Genomic DNA, 19087 nt, shown 5'->3' with positions numbered 1-19087 from the left:
GGGACTTAGGAGCATTTGAACATTTAACCATTCCCATTAAACAACTGTATGGTCTTGATTCTCCTTTTTGTGCTGGGTAATTAATTTTCAAATGTTCAGTGAATGGGGACCAAATTTGGTCACAATCTACAGCCCACCCACTTGCTGGAGAGCAAGTCTTTCCCCTTAGAAGTTGTCATGGTATAATTCCCCACTCTGAACCTTAGCGTTCAAAAGATGGGGTACCAGCATGAATTCCTCTAAGCTCAATTACCAGTTTAGTACTTGTAGCGCTGCCACCAACCAGGAATTCCAGTGCCTGGTACACTCTTGTCCCCCCAAAACCTTGCCCGGGGACCCCCAAGACCCAGTCCCTCTGGATCTTAACACAAGGAAAGTAAACCCTTTCCCTCACCGTTGCCTCTCCCAGGCTTCCCCTCCCTGGGTTACCCTGGAAGATCACTGTGTGATTCAAACTCCTTGAATCTTAAAACAGAGAGGAAAATCCACCTTCCCCCCTCCTTCTCTCTCCCCCTCCCACACTCTCCCTGAGAGAGAAAGTAATCCCAACACAGAGAGAAATTAACCTTTCTCTCCCCCTTCCCTCCTTTCTCCCCACCAATTCCCTGGTGAATCCAGACCCCATCACATCAGAAAAAAAAAACTAATCAGGTTCTTAAACAAGAAAAGCTTTTAATTAAAGAAAGAAAAACAGTAAAAATTACCTTTGTAAATTTAAGATGGAATATGTTACAGGGTCTTTCAGCTATAGACACTGGGTATACCCTCCCATACTAAGTATACAAATACAAGGTAAAATCCTTTCAGCAAAATACAAATTTGAACTCCTCCCAGCCAAATACACATTTGCAAATAAAGAAAACAAACATAAGCCTAACTCACCTTATCTACCTAGTACTCACTATTGTGAACTTATAAGAATCTGTATCAGGGAGATTGGAGAGAAACCTGGTTACACGTCTGATCCCTCTGAGCCCCCAGAGTGAACAACAACCAAAAACTAACAGCACACACAGAAACTTCCCTCCCTCAAGATTTGAAAGTATCCTGTCCCCTGATTGGTCCTCTGGTCAGGTGACAGCCAGGCTCACTGATCTTGTTAACCCTTTACAGGCAAAAGAGATATGAAGTACTTCTGTTCTATTAAACCCTACTGTCTGTTTATGACATGCCCCCCAAATTGCTGACAGTGTGAGACCACACTGGCAGTGATTTTTCCCTAGAACTTTAGAATAAACAGATCAATAAACACATGCACCCTTACATATGCCACTAATTATGTAAAACTACAAGATTTTTCACATTGTAAGAACAATTTTTAACCAGTTGATTCTGGGAAACTTTCACGGGAGAGTGCATTAACTCCTTGATCTGTTGCTGCTGCAGACATTCCCGGGTTGTGGAAAGGTTCACCTCTTCCACGCCACTGTCACTTTTTCCTTCATTGTAGACACGGTCAGGCCACTCAGCATCATCTCCTCCCTGGGCTGTAAACTGACAAACCTGTAAGTCTCTGGAATAAAAGGGCTTGAGAGAATTAACGTGGTACACTCTGGGCTTTAGGGGGGAATTGGGAAAGGCTATGAGGTAGTTAACAGCTCCCAGGCGCTCTTGGACCGTGAATGGCCCTTCCCATGGTGCTTCCATTTTATGGGCCTGTTGTGCCTTCAAGACCATAACCTGGTCTCCTACCTTGAAGGAACGCTCTCTGGTATGTCTATCATACCAGGCTTTTTGCTCTTTTTGAGCATCCTTTAGATTTCCTTTAGTGAGGGCTAAAGAGTGTCGGAGGGTGCTTTGTAGATTGTTTACAAAGTCCAAAATGTTATTTCCTGGAGAGGGTGTAAACCTCTCCCATTGCTGCTTCACCAACTGTAATGGCCCTTTAACCTCGTGGCCATACACAAGCTCAAACGGTGAAAACCCTAAACTGGGATGTGGTACAGCCCTGTAAGCAAAGAGCAACTGCTTCAACACTATATCCCAGTCATCGGAGTGTTCATTCACGAATTTATGTATCATGACCTCCAAAGTTCCATTAACCCTTTCCACCAGGCCATTGGTTTGATGGTGGTACAGGGTGGCAACCAAGTGATTCACCCCATGAGTTTCCCACAGTTCTTTCATGGTCCTGGCCAGGAAATTAGTCCCTGAATCCGTGAGGATGTCGGAGGGCCAACCTACCCTGGCAAAAATGTCTGTTAGGGCCTGGCACACAGTTTTAGCCCTGGTATTGCCTAGAGCTACTGCTTCCGGCCATCGGGTAGCAAAGTCCACGAAAGTCAGTATGTACTGCTTTTCTCTGGGGGTCTTTTTTGAGAAAGGACCTAGAATATCCACAGCTACTCGCTGAAATGGGACCTCTATTATGGGGAGTGGTTGGAGAGGGGCCTGGACCTGGTCTTGGGGCTTTCCCACTTTTTGGCACGCCTCACAAGACCGGACATACTTGGCAACATCCTTGCCCATCCCCTCCCAGTGGAAGGACTTCCTCAACCTGTCTTTGGTTCTGTTCACCCCAGAATGGACACTGGGATGATCATGGGCTAAGCTTAAGAGCTTCCCCCGGTACCTAGTTTGAACCACCAACTGCTTTTGTGGATGCCAGTCTTCCCGGTGTCCACCAGAAAGAGTTTCCTTATATAAAAGCCCTTGTTCTATAACAAACCGGGATCGGTTAGAAGAGCTGAGAGGTGGTGGGGTGCTCCGTGCCGCCGCCCAAGCTTTCTGAAGGCTGTCATCTGCATCCTGCTCAGTCAGGAACTGTTTCCTGGAGGCTGGAGACACCAGCTCCTCCTTAGACTGTGGACTTGGGCTTGGTCCTTCGGGAAGTGATGTAGGTGATGGGGTTGTTTTCGTTGCTGGTGAACCGCTCTCCGCTGGTGCACCAAGTGGTTTTTCAGGCTCTGGCTGAGCCTCTTGGGTGTGGTTGTCTGCTGCCTCTGCCAGTTCAGGCTCGCTGGCGCCCTCTGGCGTTGGGGTTGAAGATGCGTTTGGAAGCGCTGGCGTCAGTGCTGGCAATGGTTCTGGTGCTGGTTGCGTTTCCAGGTCCGGGTCTGGGACTGGAGGTACTGTGGCTGTTGCAGTCATTGGAAGGGAATCCGGGTCCACCACCTCTGTCTGGGTCTCTGCTAACACAGATGGGTCCCTGTGGACGGCTCAGGAACAGGGGTGGGTCTGGAAGCTTGCCTGGTTTGGCTGCATGTAACCATTCCCACCCTCTTGGCCCCACTTTACCTGGTTGGCCAAGTCTTCCCCCCGTAGCATGGGGATGTGATAATTGTCGTAAACTGCAAATGTCCACATTCCTGACCAGCCTTTGTACTGGACAGGCAGTTTAGCTGTAGGCAAGTTTACAGATTGTGCCATGAAGGGGTAAATTGTCACTTGGACCTTTGGGTTGATGAATTTGGGGTCCACTAAGGATTGGTGGATAGCTGACACTTGTGCCCCCATGTCTCTACACGCAATAACCTTCTTTCCACCCACTCTCAAAATTTCCCTTCACTCCGAGGATATTTGAGAGGCATCTGGGCCTGGCGATCTTTGGAGTGATGAAGATATAATGAACCGCACTCAGTTGGGGGTCTTGGGGCGGTTGGCCTTTACATGTCCCAGTTCATTACACTTGAAGCATCGCCCAGCTGACTGGTCACTGGACCGAGGTGGGTTACTGGAGATTGGGGAGGTGAGAGAATAGAGAGTCGGCAGCTTTTCTTGGGTTGTAGGTGGGGTCTTGGGTTGCCTTCGGGTATAGGGTTTATTGCAGGTGCGACCCCTGTGATATTCGCTCCCCTTGCTAGTAGCTTTTTTCTTTTCTGCCACTTCCACCCATCTGGCTCCAATCTCCCCCGCCTCAGTTACAGTTTTGGGCTTCCCATCTAGGAGGTACCTTTCTATTTTCTCCGGAACACCCTCTAAGAACTGCTCCAATTGTATTAGGAGGTGCATGTCGTCCAGAGATTTATCATTGGCTCCTGATATCCAGGCATTATAATTCTTTCCAGTGTGGTAGACGTGTTGGGTGAATGACACATCTGGTTTCCACCTTAGGGCTCTGAACCTCCGACGGGCATGCTCAGGTGTTAGCCCCATTCTGATTCTGGCCTTGGCTTGAAAAAGTTTATAATCGTTCATATGTTTCTTAGGCATTTCAGCTGCCACCTCTGCTAGGGGTCCCCTGAGCAGTGGCCTCAGCTCTATCATGTACTGGTCTTCAGAGATGCTGTACCCATGGCAGGTCCTTTCAAAATTTTCTAGGAAGGTCTCAGTGTCATCACCTGCCTTGTAGGTGGGAAATTTCTTGGGATGTGGAACAATAACTGGCGAAGGGTTGCTAGGATCGGCTGTGTTCTTCTGCTTAGCCTGTGTTAATTCCAGTTCATGCTTTCTCTCTCTTTCCCACTCTTTTTCTTTTATCTACAGCTCTCTCCTGTGGGCAGCCTCTCTTTCTCTTTCTCTCAGCTCCATTTCTTTTTCTCTCAGTTCCATCTCTTTTTGTTTTATTTCTAGTTCTTTTTGTTTCTTTTCCATGTCTCGCTTGTGGTCTGCATCTTTGATTTGTTTCTCTGCCTCCAGTTTTCCCGTTCCTGTTTCAGGGTGTCCTTGGTAGTCATGGTTTCTGCTTTCTTGTGTTGGGGTGCCCTCTGCTGTTTACTGTCTCAAATGCTGCTTTTCTGTTGCTGTCTTTGGGTTGCTTAGCAATAGAGTCTTTTTTTTTTTAAACTCCTACCCAGCTATTCCCGACAGAGTTAGAAAGAAAAAAAACCATCCATTTGCAAATGTGTTTTGCTGATGTATGGTTACTCACAACTGGAGTCCCTTTGTTTAACAAAGATCCTTGTTAAACCCTAATGCCTTTGCCTTCAGAGTACTCAGAAGGGAGAGACCAAAAAAACCCTTGCAGACCTTTTAAAACAATCTCCTCTAGCCTGCTTTACACACAGCTAGCAGGGAAAGAGAAAGAAAAAATCCTACTGGCTTTTGCTTCTAAACCCAAACCTCAGTCTGCCTGCAGATAGCTAGCAGGGAGACAAATAAAAACCTCACTGGCTTTTGTATTCTATCTTATCTATCTATCCCACACCCTGCACACCATGTCATGGTACAATTCCCCACTCTGAACCTTAGCGTCCAAAAGATGGGGTACCAGCATGAATTCCTCTAAGCTCAATTACCAGCTTAGAACCTGTAGTGCTGCCACCAACCAGGAATTCCAGTGCCTGGTACACTCTGGTCCCCGCAAAACCTTGCCCGGGGACCCCCAAGACCCAGTCCCTCTGGATCTTAACACAAGGAAAGTAAACCCTTTCCCTCACCGTTGCCTCTCCCAGGCTTCCCCTCCCTGGGTTACCCTGGAAGATCACTGTGATTCAAACTCCTTGAATCTTAAAACAGAGAGGAAAATCCACCTTCCCCCCTCCTTCTCTCTCCCCCTCCCAGACTCTCCCTGAGAGAGAAAGTAATCCTAACACAGGGAGAAATTAACCTCTCTCTCCCCCTTCCCTCCTTTCTCCTCACCAATTCCCTGGTGAATCCAGACCCCATCACACCAGAAAAAAAAACCAATCAGGTTCTTAAACAAGAAAAGCTTTTAATTAAAGAAAGAAAAACAGTAAAAATTACCTTTGTAAATTTAAGATGGAATATGTTACAGGGTCTTTCAGCTATAGTCACTGGGTATACCCTCCCAGACTAAGTATACAAATACAAGGTAAAATCCTTTCAGCAAAATACAAATTTGAACTCCTCCCAGCCAAATACACATTTGCAAATAAAGAAAACAAACATAAGCCCAACTCACCTTATCTACCTAGTACTCACTACTCTGAACTTATAAGAATCTGTATCAGGGAGATTGGAGAGAAACCTAGTTGCACGTCTGGTCCCTCTGAGCCCCCAGAGTGAACAACAACCAAACACTAATGGTACACACAAAAACTTCCCTCTCTCAAGATTTGAAAGTATCCTGTCCCCTGATTGGTCCTCTGGTCAGGTGACAGCCAGGCTCACTGATCTTGTTAACCCTTTACAGGCAAAAGAGATATGAAGTACTTCTGTTCTATTAAACCCTACTATCTGTTTATGACAGAAGTATACACTGCATCCATTGTTTCACTGTTGATGGTTGTAAAGTAAGGCTGCATTTTGGAAGCAAATGAACTAGCACAAAACATTTTTCGTATCATATTGAGATAGGACAACTAAATTAGCAAATACCCATTGGGCTTGGGGGGTGGGGAGATTTGGGCCAGCGTTACATTGGAGACAAATTTCACAACTATTATTCCAGCATGTGGACAAACTCATCATTTGGTCTGTATCTTTAGCAGACTTATGGCCTTTGAGGAATGTTATAAAAGGTTACTCACCTTGTGCAGTAGCTGGGGTTCTTCGAGATGTGTTCCCCTATGGACGCTCCACTTCGGGTACACATGTACCCCCACCTGCCTTTGATCGGAGATTTTTGGTAGCAGTGCCTCTTCAGCCATACACCCTACACATCCTCATGGCCCATACCAAGAATAGAGAGGGCTACATGGGCAAACAGCCCTCACTTCCTTCTCAACCGCCTGCAGCCAGAAATGGAGCATGGAGCAGGCTCGCTTTACTTCCCCATTTGATTTTTTTCCTGGACTTTTCATGTCTGTTTTACATTGATGAAATCAGTTCTTACAGCAGAATGCAGGCAAACCCATTTTTCAGTTTCTCACTTTAAGCTAGTTTATTGAGCCATGGGCTGTTTCCAGGCCCGCTTTATTGTAACTATTCTTGTTGAGGCCTGATCAGTAAAGAGGCTGCTCATTCTGAGAGCTTTGTTTTTTAATCCATTGGTTGAAATGCCTTCTCAAAGCTTTGATTCACATTCTCCTTACACTAATAGCATGAAATATTGTGTATTTGTATAATAGCTTATTTGTGAAATGAAAGCCAGTTTACACAGTTTATTTTGGTTTGGAATAAATTAATGATTGGTTAGATTGAACTAGTGCACACTTTCTGCAGATTAGTGGTGCTGAGTTGTCTAGTAGCTGCACCCAAGACATAGAAAGAGCTGGTTTTGAAACATTTTCCAACTGCAGTGTTCTTTTCCAGACCGTGACAACCTGAAAGTGTGTTTATATATTTACTAGGTGGGATATCTTACAAAAAATGTGTATCCATTGAAGAGTGGACAAGATCATTTGCCATTATTTTTAACTGCAACCAAATGGTAAAGATCTTAGAAACCAGGTTTTCATTATACACTCATGCTTTCAAAAATCTTCATGTAAGCTCAGAAATCAAAATGGTCAGAATCACAAAGTTTAGTATCCACTCGTGAAATATAATAGCAACAATATTCTCATTATTTTGCCTTTAATAAAGTGTTTTTACTACATAATTCCCTATGCCTGATATTAAAGAAAATCAATAAGAGCTTAGGTTCCTAGACTGCAATGCTGGCACCTTGCACTGCACCCACTCATAACTGCCCTTGATTTTCTTTCTGCAGATTGGTGGCCCGCTCTCCAGCATGGTTGTCTCGGCAAACATGGATATCAGATCAGCAAACTGTTACAAACTATTGACCTTTTGGTAATCAATGCTGGAAAGCGGAAAGTCCAAAACAAGGATTTTCCCTCTCCCTCGAGGCGCCTATGCCCCTTTTCAGCCAGGAGCTCTCATTCCAGTCTACTCCTCATGTGTCAGGGAATTTTCTTGTCCTCCAACATTCCAAACAGCAGCTTCTCAAACACTCTCTCTTCTCAATAGAAGCCACGTTCTTTCCCACTCCTCTGCTGGCTAAGCAGCACTCAGGGGTGCTAACTGATGGTTGGCAGTGGCATGTAGTGATCAAATTTCAAGCCTGTAGCTCAAAAGGGCACATGATTCATCAATCTAGTAAGATTAAAGGCCTTTTGATGACCCCTGTTCAAAAGGTCATCTGTCTTTGGCATTCTGTGCAGAGTGGCAAATATGGTAGAGGGTCCCAAATTTCAACATTCTAGCTCAATGGGACTTCAACTGTGCTAATCAGTCACCTCGCCACAGAAAGCTGTATTTGATTGGTGAGATCAGTTCTGATATTCTATGCCTCTTTAGATCACTGTTGTGACTTTTCACTCCATATTCTTTATGAAAATATGCTTATGATGTGAATGTGACATAACTGAGATACACTTTATGCCAGATGGCTCATGTGAGGCTCATTGGAAAGATTATGATTTACTGAATGGGATTATCCAATTTCTATGCCTGTATCACTTCTGTATCTGAAGTTAGGAATATTGACTATGTATCTGTATTTCAACTATGCTACTTTGGGTGACACCCACTGCTAACGCTTCAGGTATAACAATGGAAAAGCCAGATAGGGCGGATGGCCCATCAGCGAGGACAATGGACTGTGAAAAGCTTGGCCTTCCTGTGGACGCTCTACACTGCCCGACTCATAAACGCTGTGATCCTACAGAGTCAGGTGGTCTTGTCACCTGATACTAAAACATACCTGGAACTTGTAACTTTCCACTGTCAGGGAAGTGGGAGGGGGGCAAGTTTGGGAAGCTAAGGATTCCTGTCTTAGATAAATCCTATTTAAGGGTGGGGAGGAATGCAAACACAGCTCCTCCTCTCCATGTCCTGTCTGCCCAAGAAGAAAGACTGCGAAAGGGAAGGCAAGTGGGGAAGTCCAGACTGACACAGGGGTCGTCTGAAAAGGAGTAGAACTGGAACTCTGAACCACAGAAACTTTGCAACCTGTCTGCAACACTATCGAGGGTGAGAAATACTGTTTGTAACCAATTTCTTTTGTGAAACCAGCTTAGTTTGCGTGTTTGATTTCATTTGCTTGGTAATCTGCTTTGTTCTGTTTGCTACCTCTTTTATCACTTTAAATCTGCCTTTCATAGTTAATAAAATTTGTTTTATTATTGAACCCAGTTCAATAATGTGTAATTTCCAACTGGGAGGAGGCGCAAGAACTGTGCACCTCTCTCCACATTGAGGGAGGGGGGAAATTTCATAATATAACTTTGGGTCTGCACTCTAAGGGAGGTGGATATCTGAGTGCTAGAGCAAGTCCCTGAAGCTGAATATTCCCAGAGGTGATCTGCAGCTGGGTGTGGCCCTGCCTTTGTGTGTTATAGGAGGTGTCAAGGTTTTTTCCCTCACTTTGAACTTTAGAGTAGAAATGTGGGAGACCTGCATGGACCCTTCTAAACTTAATTCCTAGCTTAGATCTGGTAATGCTGCCACCAGCCAGAATATAGTGTCTGGCACACTTTCTGTTCCCCCAAAACCTTCCCTGGGGAACACAAATCCAAACCTCTTGGGTCTTAAAACAAAGAGAAATTAACCACCCCTTCCTTTCCCCGCCCCCCCAGACTTTCCCCTCCCTGGGTTGTCTTGAGAGGCTTCACACCAATCCAAACTCCTTGGATCTTAAAACAAGGAAGAATTAACCATCCCCCCTTCTTTCCTCCCACCAATTTCTGGTGAGTTCAGACTCAATTCCTTGGATTTTAAAACAAGGAAAAATCAATCAGGTTCTTAAAAAGAAAGCTTTTAATTAAAGAAAGAAAAGGTAAAAAATTATCTCTGTAAAATTAAGATGGAAAATGCTTTACAGGGAACTCAAATTCATATAGACTAGAGGGACCCCCTCTCCTTAGCCTTAGATTTAAAGTTACAGCAAACAGAGGTGAAAATCCTTCCAGCAAAAAGACACATTTACAAGTTAAGAAAACAAACATAAGACTAATCTGCCTTGCCTGGCTATTACTTACAATTTTGAAACATGAAAGACTGATTCAGAAAGCCTGGGAAAGCCTGGGTGTTCGTCTGGTCCCTCTTAGCCCCAAGAGTGAACAACGAACAACACAAAAAGCACAAACAAAGACTTCCCTCCACCAAGATTTGAAAGTATCTTGTCCCCCTATTGGTCCTGTGGTCAGGTGTCAGCCAGGCTACTGAGCTTCTTAACCCTTTACAGGTAAAAGAGACATTAACCCTTAACCATCTGTTTATGACACGCCTCCCAAATCTCAGACAGTGTGGAACCACACTGGTGGTGATTTCTTCCTAGAACTTTAAAATAAACAGATTAATAAAACACATGCACCTTTACATATACTACTAATTATGTAAACTACAAGACTTTTCACATTTTAAGGACAATTTTTAACCAGTTGATTCTGGGAAAATTTCACGGGAGAGTGCATCAGCTACTTTGTTAGAAGCTCCTGAAACGTGTCGAATTTCAAAATCAAAATCTTGGAGAGCTAAACTTCATCGAAGCAGTTTTTTGTTGTTTCCCTTGGCAGTATGAAGCCACTTTAGCGCAGCATGGACGGTTTGTAGCTGGAAACGCTGTCCCCAAATGTATGGGCGTAGCTTTTCCAGGGCGTACACAATGGCGTAACATTCTTTTTCACTGATTGACCTGTGGCTTTCCCTCTCAGACAGTTTCTTGCTGAGAAACACAACAGGATGGAAGTTTTGATCCGGTCCTTCCTGCATTAAAACTGCTCCTACACCACGCTCAGATGCATCTGTGGTTACTAGGAATGGTTTGTCAAAGTCTGGGGCCTTTAGCACAGGGTCAGACATGAGTGTCGCCTTAAGCTGGGTAAAGGCCTTTTGACACTCATCAGTTCACTTAACTGCATTTGGCTGGGTCTTTTTGGTCAGGTCTGTTAGTGGGGCAGCGATTTGGCTGTAGTGTGGTACAAATCGCTTGTAATACCCGGCCAAGCCTAAGAAGGATTGGACCTGTTATTTTGACTTTGGGACAGGCCACTTTTGGATAGCATCCACCTTGGCCTGTTGGGGGTTTATTGTTCCTTGACCCACCTGGTGTCCAAGGTAAGTCACTCTGTTTTGGCCTGTTTGACACTTTTTAGCCTTAACAGTTAGTCCTGCCTGCCTGATGCGCTCAAAGACTTTTTCCAGGTGCCAGGTGTTCTGCCCATGAATCAGAAAAAATGGCCACATCATCGAGGTAGGCAACTGCATATTCTCCCAATCCTGCTAGGAGACCATCCATAAGTCTTTGGAAGGTGGCGGGTGCATTTCGCAGCCCGAAAGGAAGCACATTAAATTCATACAACCCTGCATGGGTGATGAAGGCTTACCTTTCTTTGGTGAGTTCATCTAGCGGTACTTGCCAGTACCCCTCGGTTAAGTCTATTGTAAAGATGAACTGGGCACATTCCAATTTCTCCAATAGCTCATCGGTGTGTGGCACTGGATAGTTGTCGGGACGAGTTACAGCATTTAGCTTATGGTAGTCCACGCAAAAGCGTGTTTCCCCATCTGGTTTGGGTACCAGAACCACTGGAGATGCCCATGCACTGGTAGATGAGCGGATTATACCCATCTGTAGCATGTTCTGGATCTCCCGTTCTATAGCAGCTTGGGCATGAGGAGACACCCGGTAGGGTAGGGTTCTAATTGGATAAGCTTTACCTGTGTCAATGGAGTGGTATGCCCGTTCAGTTCGTCCTGGGGTGGCTGAGAACAATGGGGCGAAGCTAGTGCACAGCTTTTGATCTGATGCCGCTGCACACATTCCAAGGTTGTGGAGAGGGTCACTTCTTCCACGCCACCATCACTTTTTCCTTCGTAGTCGACACCTTCAGGCCACTCAGCATCATCCTCTCCCTGGGCTGTAAACTGACAAACCTTTAAGTCTCTGGAATAAAAGGGCCTGAGAGAATGAACATAGTACACTTTATGCTTTAGGGCTGAGGTGGGCAATGCTATGAGATAGTTATGTATCAGAGGGGTAGCCATGTTATTCTGGATCTGTAAAAGCAGCAAAGAATCCTGTGGCACCTTATAGACTAACAGACGTTTTGGAGCATGAGCTTTCGTGGGTGAATACCCACTTCCTCAGATGCATGTAGTGGAAATTTCCAGAGGCAGGTATATATATGCAAGCAAGCTAGAGATAATGAGGTTAGTTCAATCAGGGAGGATGAGGCCCTTTTCTAGAAGTTGAGGTGTGAAAACCAAGGGAGGAGAAACTAGTTTTGTAGTTGGCAAGCCATTCACAGTCTTTGTTTTATTCTGAGCTGATGGTGTCAAATTTGCAGATGAACTGAAGCTCAGCAGTTTCTCTTTGAAGTCTGGTCCTGAAGTTTTTTTGTTGCAGGATGGCCACCTTAAGGTCTGCTATAGTGTGGCCAGGGAAGTGTTCTCCTACAGGTTTTTGTATATTGCCATTCCTAATATCTGATTTGTGTCCATTTATCCTTTTCCGTAGCGACTGTCCAGCTTGGCAGACGTACATAGCAGAGGGGCATTGCTGGCATATGATGGCGTATATTACATTGGTGGACGTGCAGGTGAACAAGCCGGTGATGGTGTGGCTTACCTGGTTAGGTCCTGTGATGGTGTTTCTGGTGTAGATATGTGGGCAGAGTTGGCATCGAGGTTTGTTGCATGGATTGGCTCCTGAGCTAGAGTTACTATGGTGCAGTGTGCAGTTACTGGTGAGAATATGTTTCAGGTTGGCAGGTTGTCTGTGGGCGAGGACTGGCCTGCCACCCAAGGCCTGTGAAAGTGTGGGATCATTGTCCAGGATGGGTTGTAGATCCCTGATGATGCATTGGAGAGGTTTTAGCTGGGGACTGTATGTGATGGCCAGTGGAGTCCTGTCAGTTTCTTTCTTGGTTATGAGATAGTTCTTGGTTATGAGATCGTTAACAGCTTCCAGGCGCTCTTGGACCGTGAATGGCCCTTACCAGGACGTTTCCATCTTATGGGCCTGTGGCGCCTTCAAGACCATAACCTGGTCTCCTACTTTGAAGGAACGCTTTTTGGTATGTTTATCATACCAGGCCTTTTGCTCTTTCTGAGCATCCTTTAGGTTTTCTTTAGCAAGGGCTAAAGAGTGCCGGAGGGTGCTTTGTAGGTTGCTTACAGTCTAGAATGTTAGTTCCTGGAGAAGGCATAAACCACTCCCATTGCTGCTTCACCAACTGTAATGGCCCTTTAACCTCGTGGCCATACACAAGTTCAAATGGTGAAAACCCTAAACTGGGATGTGGTACAGCCCTGTAGGCAAAAAGCAACTGCTGCAACACTAGGTCCCAATCATTGGAGTGTTCATTTATGAATTTACGTATCATGGCCCCCAAAGTTCCATTAAACCTCTTCACCAGGCCATTGGTTTGATGCTGGTAAGAGGTGGCAAACAAGTGATTCACCCCATGAGCTTCCCACAGATTTTTCATGGTCCTGGCCAGGAAATTAGTTCCTGAATCCGTAAGGATGTCGGAGGGCCAACCTACCCTGGCAAAAATGTCTGTTAGGGCCTGGCACACAGTTTTAGCCCTGGTGTTGCCTAGAGCTACTGCTTCCGGCCATCGGGTAGCAAAGTCCACGAAAGTCAGTATGTACTGCTTTTCTCTGGGGGTCTTTTTTAGGAAAAGACCTAGAATATCCACAGCTACTCACTGAAATGGGACCTCAGTTATGGGGAGTGGCTGGAGAGGGGTTTTGACCTGGTCTTGGGGCTTTCCCACTCGTTGGCACACCTCACAAGACCGGACATACTTGGCAACATCCTTGCCCATCCCCTCCCAGTGGAAGGACTTCCTCAACCTGTCTTTGGTTCTGTTCACCCCAGAATGGCCACTGGGATGATCATGGGCTAAGCTGAAGAGCTTTCCCTGGTACTTAGTTGGAACTACCAACTGTTTTTGAGGATGCCAGTCTTCCTAGTGTCCACCAGAAAGAGCCTCCTTGTATAAAAGTCCTTGTTTTACAACAAACCGGGATCGGTTTGAAGAGCTGAGAGGCGTTGGGGTGCTCTGTGCCACTGCCCAAGCTTTCTGAAGGCTGTCATCTGATTCCTGCTCAGTCTGGAACTGTTTCCTTGAGGCTGGAGACACCAGTTCCTCCTTAGACTGTGGACTTGGTCCCTCTGGGAGCGATGTAGGTGATGGGGTTGTTTTCATTGATGGTGAACCGCTTTCCGCTGGTGCACTATGCGATATTTCAGGCTCTGGCTGAGCCTCGTGGGTAGAGTTGCCTGCTGCTTCAGCCAGTTCAGGCCCACTGGTGCCCTCTGGCATTGGGGTTGGAGATGGGTTTGCAAGCACTGGCATCAGTGCTGGCAACGGTTCTGGTGCTGGTTGCTTTTCCAGTTCCGGTTCTGGGACTGGATGCACTATGGCTGTTGCAGTCATTGGCAGGGGATCCGGGTCCACCATCTCTGTCTGGGTCTCTGGTAACACAGATGAGGCCCTTGTCGGCTCAGGAACAGGGATGGGTCTGGAAGCTTACCTGGGTTGGCTGAATGTAACCATTCCCACCCTCTTGGCCCGCTTCACCTGGTTGGCCAAGTCTTCCTGCAGTAGCATGGGGATGTGATAATTGTCACAGACTGCAAAAGTCTAGATTCCTGACTAGCCCTTGTACTGGGCAGGCAGTTCAGCTGTAGGCAAGTTTACAGATTTTGACATGAATGGGTAAATTGTCACTTGGGCCTCTGGGTTGATGAATTTGGGGTCCACTAAGGATTGGTGGATAGCTGACACTTGTGCCCCCGTGGCTCTCCATGTGATAACCTTCTTTCCACCCACTCTCAAGGTTTCCCTTCGCTCTGAGGGTATTTGAGAGGCATCTGTGCCTAGGGATCATTGGTGTGACTGTGGTGTAATGAACTGTACTCGGTTGGGGTTCTTGGGGCAATTGGCCTTTATATGTCCCCGTTCTTTACATTTAAAACATTGCCCAGCTGACTGGTCACTGGGCCGAGGTGGGTTGCTGGAGACTGGTGAAGTGGGACAATAGGGTGTCTGGGGCTTTCCTTGGGTTGTAGGTGAGGTCTTGGGTTGCCCTTGGTGATAAGGTTTATTTTCAGTTTGCCCCCTGTGATATTCGCTCCCCTTGCTAGTAGCTTTTCTCTTTTCTGCCACTTCCATCCATCTGGCTCCAATCTGCCCCGCCTCGGTTACAGTTTTGGGCTTCCCATCTAGGATGTGCCTTTCTATTTCCTCAGGAACACCCTCTAAGAACTGTTCCATTTGCATTAGGAGGGACAGCTCTTCCAGAGTTAACATTTGCTCCTGCTATCCAGGCATTCCAATTCTTTCCAATGTGGTAGGCATGTCGGGTAAATGACACATCTGGTTTCCACCTTAGGGCCCTGAACCGCTGATGGGCATGCTCAGGTGTTAGCCCCATTCTGATTCTGGCCTTGGTTTGAAAAAGTTCATAAGCGTTCAGGTTCTCCTTAGGCATTTCAGCCGCCACCTCTGCTAAGGGTCCACTGAGCTGTGGCCTCAGCTCTATCATGTACTGGTTTGTAGGCAGGACTGGCGCTTCCATTGAGGCTAACTAGGCAATCGCCTAGGGTGCCAGGATTTTTGGGGGCGGCATTTTGCCAGGAGGGGCAGCAGGTGGCTCCGGTGGACCTGCCGCAGTCGTGCCTGTGGAGGGTCCGTTGGTCCGCGGCTCCGGTGGAGCTGCTGCAGGCATGCCTGCAGACGGTCTGCTGGTCCTGCGTGGCTCTGGTGGACCTCCCACAGGCACGGCTTCGGCAGCTCTACTGGAGCCGCATACCAACGGACCTTCCACAGAAATGGCTGTGGCAGGTCCACTGGAGCCATGGGAGCAGCGTGCGGGGCGGCGGAATGGTCGTGCGCCTAGGGCGCAAAAAACTCTAGCACCGGTCCTGTTTGTAGGGATGCTGTACCCATGGCAGGTCCTTTCAAAATTTTCTAAGAAGGCCTCAGTATCATCACCTGCCTTGTACGTGGGGAATTTCCTGGCATGGGAAACAGTACCTGGAGAAGGGTTGTTAGGCTTGGCTGGTCCATCCTGCTTAGCCTGTGCTAAGTCCAGTTTATGCTTTCTCTCTCTTTCCCTCTCTTCCATCTCTTTTTGTTTCATCTCTCCTGTGGGCAGCCTCCTTGGCTTTTTCTTCTGCGTCCAGCCTAGCCATTTCCTGTTTAACTGCTTTCTTGGCACTCATTTTTCTGCTTTCTTGTGCTGGTCACACTACCTCTGCAGCTTACTGACTGCAATGCTTCAGCTCAGGCTGCTTGGTTAACAGAGATTTTCTAACTAGCTGTACCCAAGAGGTAGAAAGAAAAAAAAGACAATTTAACTTGTAAATGCCTTTTGCTGGCTGTCTGCTGGCTCACCGCTTGAAGCCTCCTCTTAACAAAGACCCTTGTTAAAAACTTAACACCTCTGCCCTCAGGCTGCTTTCCAAGCAGCTAGAAAGGAGAGAAAAAAAATCCTACTGGCTTTTTGTTCCTAAGAATCCCACCACTGCCACCACGTCAAGGTTTTTCCCCCCCACTTTGAACTTTAGAGTAGAAATGTGGGGGACCTGAATGGACCCTTCTAAGGTTAATTCCTAGCTTAGATCTGGTAATGCTGCCACCAGCCAGAATATAGTGTCTGGCACACTTTCTGTTCCCCCAAAACCTTCCCTCGGGAACACAAATCCAAACCCCTTGGGTCTTAAAACAAGGAGAAATTAACCATCTCCCTCCTTTCCTGCCCCCCCAGACCTCCACATTGAGGGAGGGGGGAAATTTCATAATATAGCTTTGGGTCTGCACTCCAAGGGAGGTGGACATCTGAGTACTAGAGCAAGTTCCTGAAGCTGAGTCTTCCCAGAGGTGATCCGCAGCTGGGTGTGGCCCTGCCTGTGTGCATGTTATAGGAGGTTTTAAGAGCCTGGCTCAGCAAGACAGGTTAAAGGGGGCCCAGGCTGGCAGAACAGGTAGAGTCAGTGGTATCTCAGCACATCAGGTGGCTTCCCAAGGGGTCCAACCCATCAGAGTGGCGTAATCAGGCAGAATAGTGTGCACTGCTTATTGCCCTGAAACACTAGTGGTGAGTTTCAGTGAGTTTTAAGTGTGGTGACTAGAGAACAGACAAAAGTGGTTATTGGTTTGTTATTTTCTGTTTGCTTATTTCAGGCAAGAGAATTAGGGACAGAAAAGTATGAAAATGAGTGAAAGTGAAGCTACCAAGAAGTTGGAGCTCTACAGGTTGCAGGTAGAGGAAAATGAAAAAAAATATATCGGAGACAGCTGGAACGGAAGCAGATGGAAATTGATGAGCAGAAAGCAGCTCATGAGAGAGCCATGGAACTGAGACAGCTAGAGGCTGACAAAGAAATGGAAGCCCAGAAGCAAGCCATGGAACTGAGAGACAAAGAAATGAAGAATGAACTGGCTGTAATGGAGTGGAGGAGACAAAATACCACACCAGAACTCCACTTCTCCAAAAATGCACAAGTGGGAGCCATTGTGTCCACCATATAATTAATCTGGTGACATTGCTGAATATTTCATCACCTTTGAGAGACTGTGTATGCTCCATGAGATTCCTGATAATCAAAAGATGACCACTTTGGTGCAAAACTGACTGGGAGAGCTCCAGACATACTCAATAAGATGCCTATGGATGATACTTCCAATTACAGTAAATTTAAGGATTTGGTTTTCAAACAGTTTCAGTTTATTGAGTAAAATTTAGAAGTCTTAAGAGAGGGTCTGGATTAAGTAATGTGGTTATGTGAACCAAATAAGAGATTTATTGGATAAGTGGGTGAGGTGAAAGGTATTTCAAGCTTTGAAGGAATGTGTGATTTGATTGCTCAGGAACAGTTCCTGAATATGTCTAGTGATGTTGTAAAACAGTGTTTATGGGATAAGGTGGAAATGGTCAATGAACCTGCAATTTTTGCAGATCAATCTGAGCAATCCCAAACACAGAGTAGGAATAAATCACAGGGTTTAAGTTTGGTGAGTCCCTGTTTACCCCTGTGCAGAAGGAGAGTGGATGAGAGGCTGGACACTCACTCCCCAAGTTCACTCCTCCAGTCCTTGTCCCAAATCTTCTGTAAAACCAGAACAGCCCAGAAGGTGCTATCATTGTAATTCCACTGAGCAGCTGAGGAATAAATGCCCTGCGCTGAGTGGGAACAGGCAGCAGGCAATTCATGGAAATGCTGCTACCCAGAGTACAGAGACATCTTAGGAAATTGCCACCTACCATGCAGGATTTGTAAAGGTTGCCACTGCATAGCCAGGCAGTAAGCACATGAAGGCTGTCAGAGTAAATGGCAAGGAGCTCCCTGCATGAAGAGATACTGGTGCAGAAATCTCTGTAGTCAGGAGAGACCTGGTTCAGGAAGAAGACATACTGCCAGGGCAGATGGCAGAACTTCTGTTAAAAGGAGGTCACAAAATCTTTGTGCCTTTGGCTAAAATGCACAGAGAAACTGGGGATTTGCAAACTGACCTAACTGTGGCTGCACTTTCTCATAACCCAACACAAATTCTTGTGGGTAGCCACTTTTTCAGTGTGACTAGGGCTGTACAGGGGTCTGTCAGCAGCGAGGAGAAATCTTGTGCTGGAACCCTAGTAGGAAGGATCAAAGCTACAGAAACTGCTGAGTAAATGAGTCTCTTTAATTCCTCTGTTGCCCTGCAAATCAAATTGCCACGAGGAGTGGGGATGGGTAGAACCAGCTCCAGTCCAGTGGCTGTTCCCTCAGGGGAGGGGAATGTTTTGCCTGACGGTAAGGAGACTGTCCAGGTGGCTGGCTACCAGGAAGTTGCAGTTGAGCAAGAGACGGATCCTGCTCTAGGATGCATAGGGAAATGTGTCCTGGAGGAAGCCTTAGAGAGGGAAGATGGTATCCGAGAAACTGCTGTGGGGGGTGAGGTACATGGGCTCTGTACCTGGAGGCCAGCCCAATTCAAAGACGAAGGAGCAGGGCTGGCTTTAGGCTAATTCCACCAATTTCCCCGAATTGGGTCCCGCGGCCAGTGAGAATCTCTTCCCTGGCTAGAGGCGCCTTTTTAATTTTTACTCACCTGGCGGCGCTCCGGGTCTTCCGCAGCACTTTGGCGGTAGGTCCTTCGCTTGTTCTGGGTCTTTGGTGGCACTTTGGCAGCTGGTCCTTCAGTGCCGCCGATGATCTGGAGCAAGTGAAGGACCCACCGCCAAAGTTCTGCCGAAGACTCGGAGCACCGCCCGGTGAGTACAAGCCCCAAGTGGTTTTTTTATGTTTTTTTTTTTTTTTTGTCTTCCCTGCCGGGGCCCCATCGAAACTGTTTGAATTGGG

The sequence above is a fragment of the Gopherus evgoodei genome, chromosome 5, assembly GCF_007399415.2.
Source record: "Gopherus evgoodei ecotype Sinaloan lineage chromosome 5, rGopEvg1_v1.p, whole genome shotgun sequence".
Classification (NCBI taxonomy): Eukaryota; Metazoa; Chordata; order Testudines; family Testudinidae; genus Gopherus; species Gopherus evgoodei.
Note: the sequence above shows the minus strand (reverse complement) of the source record.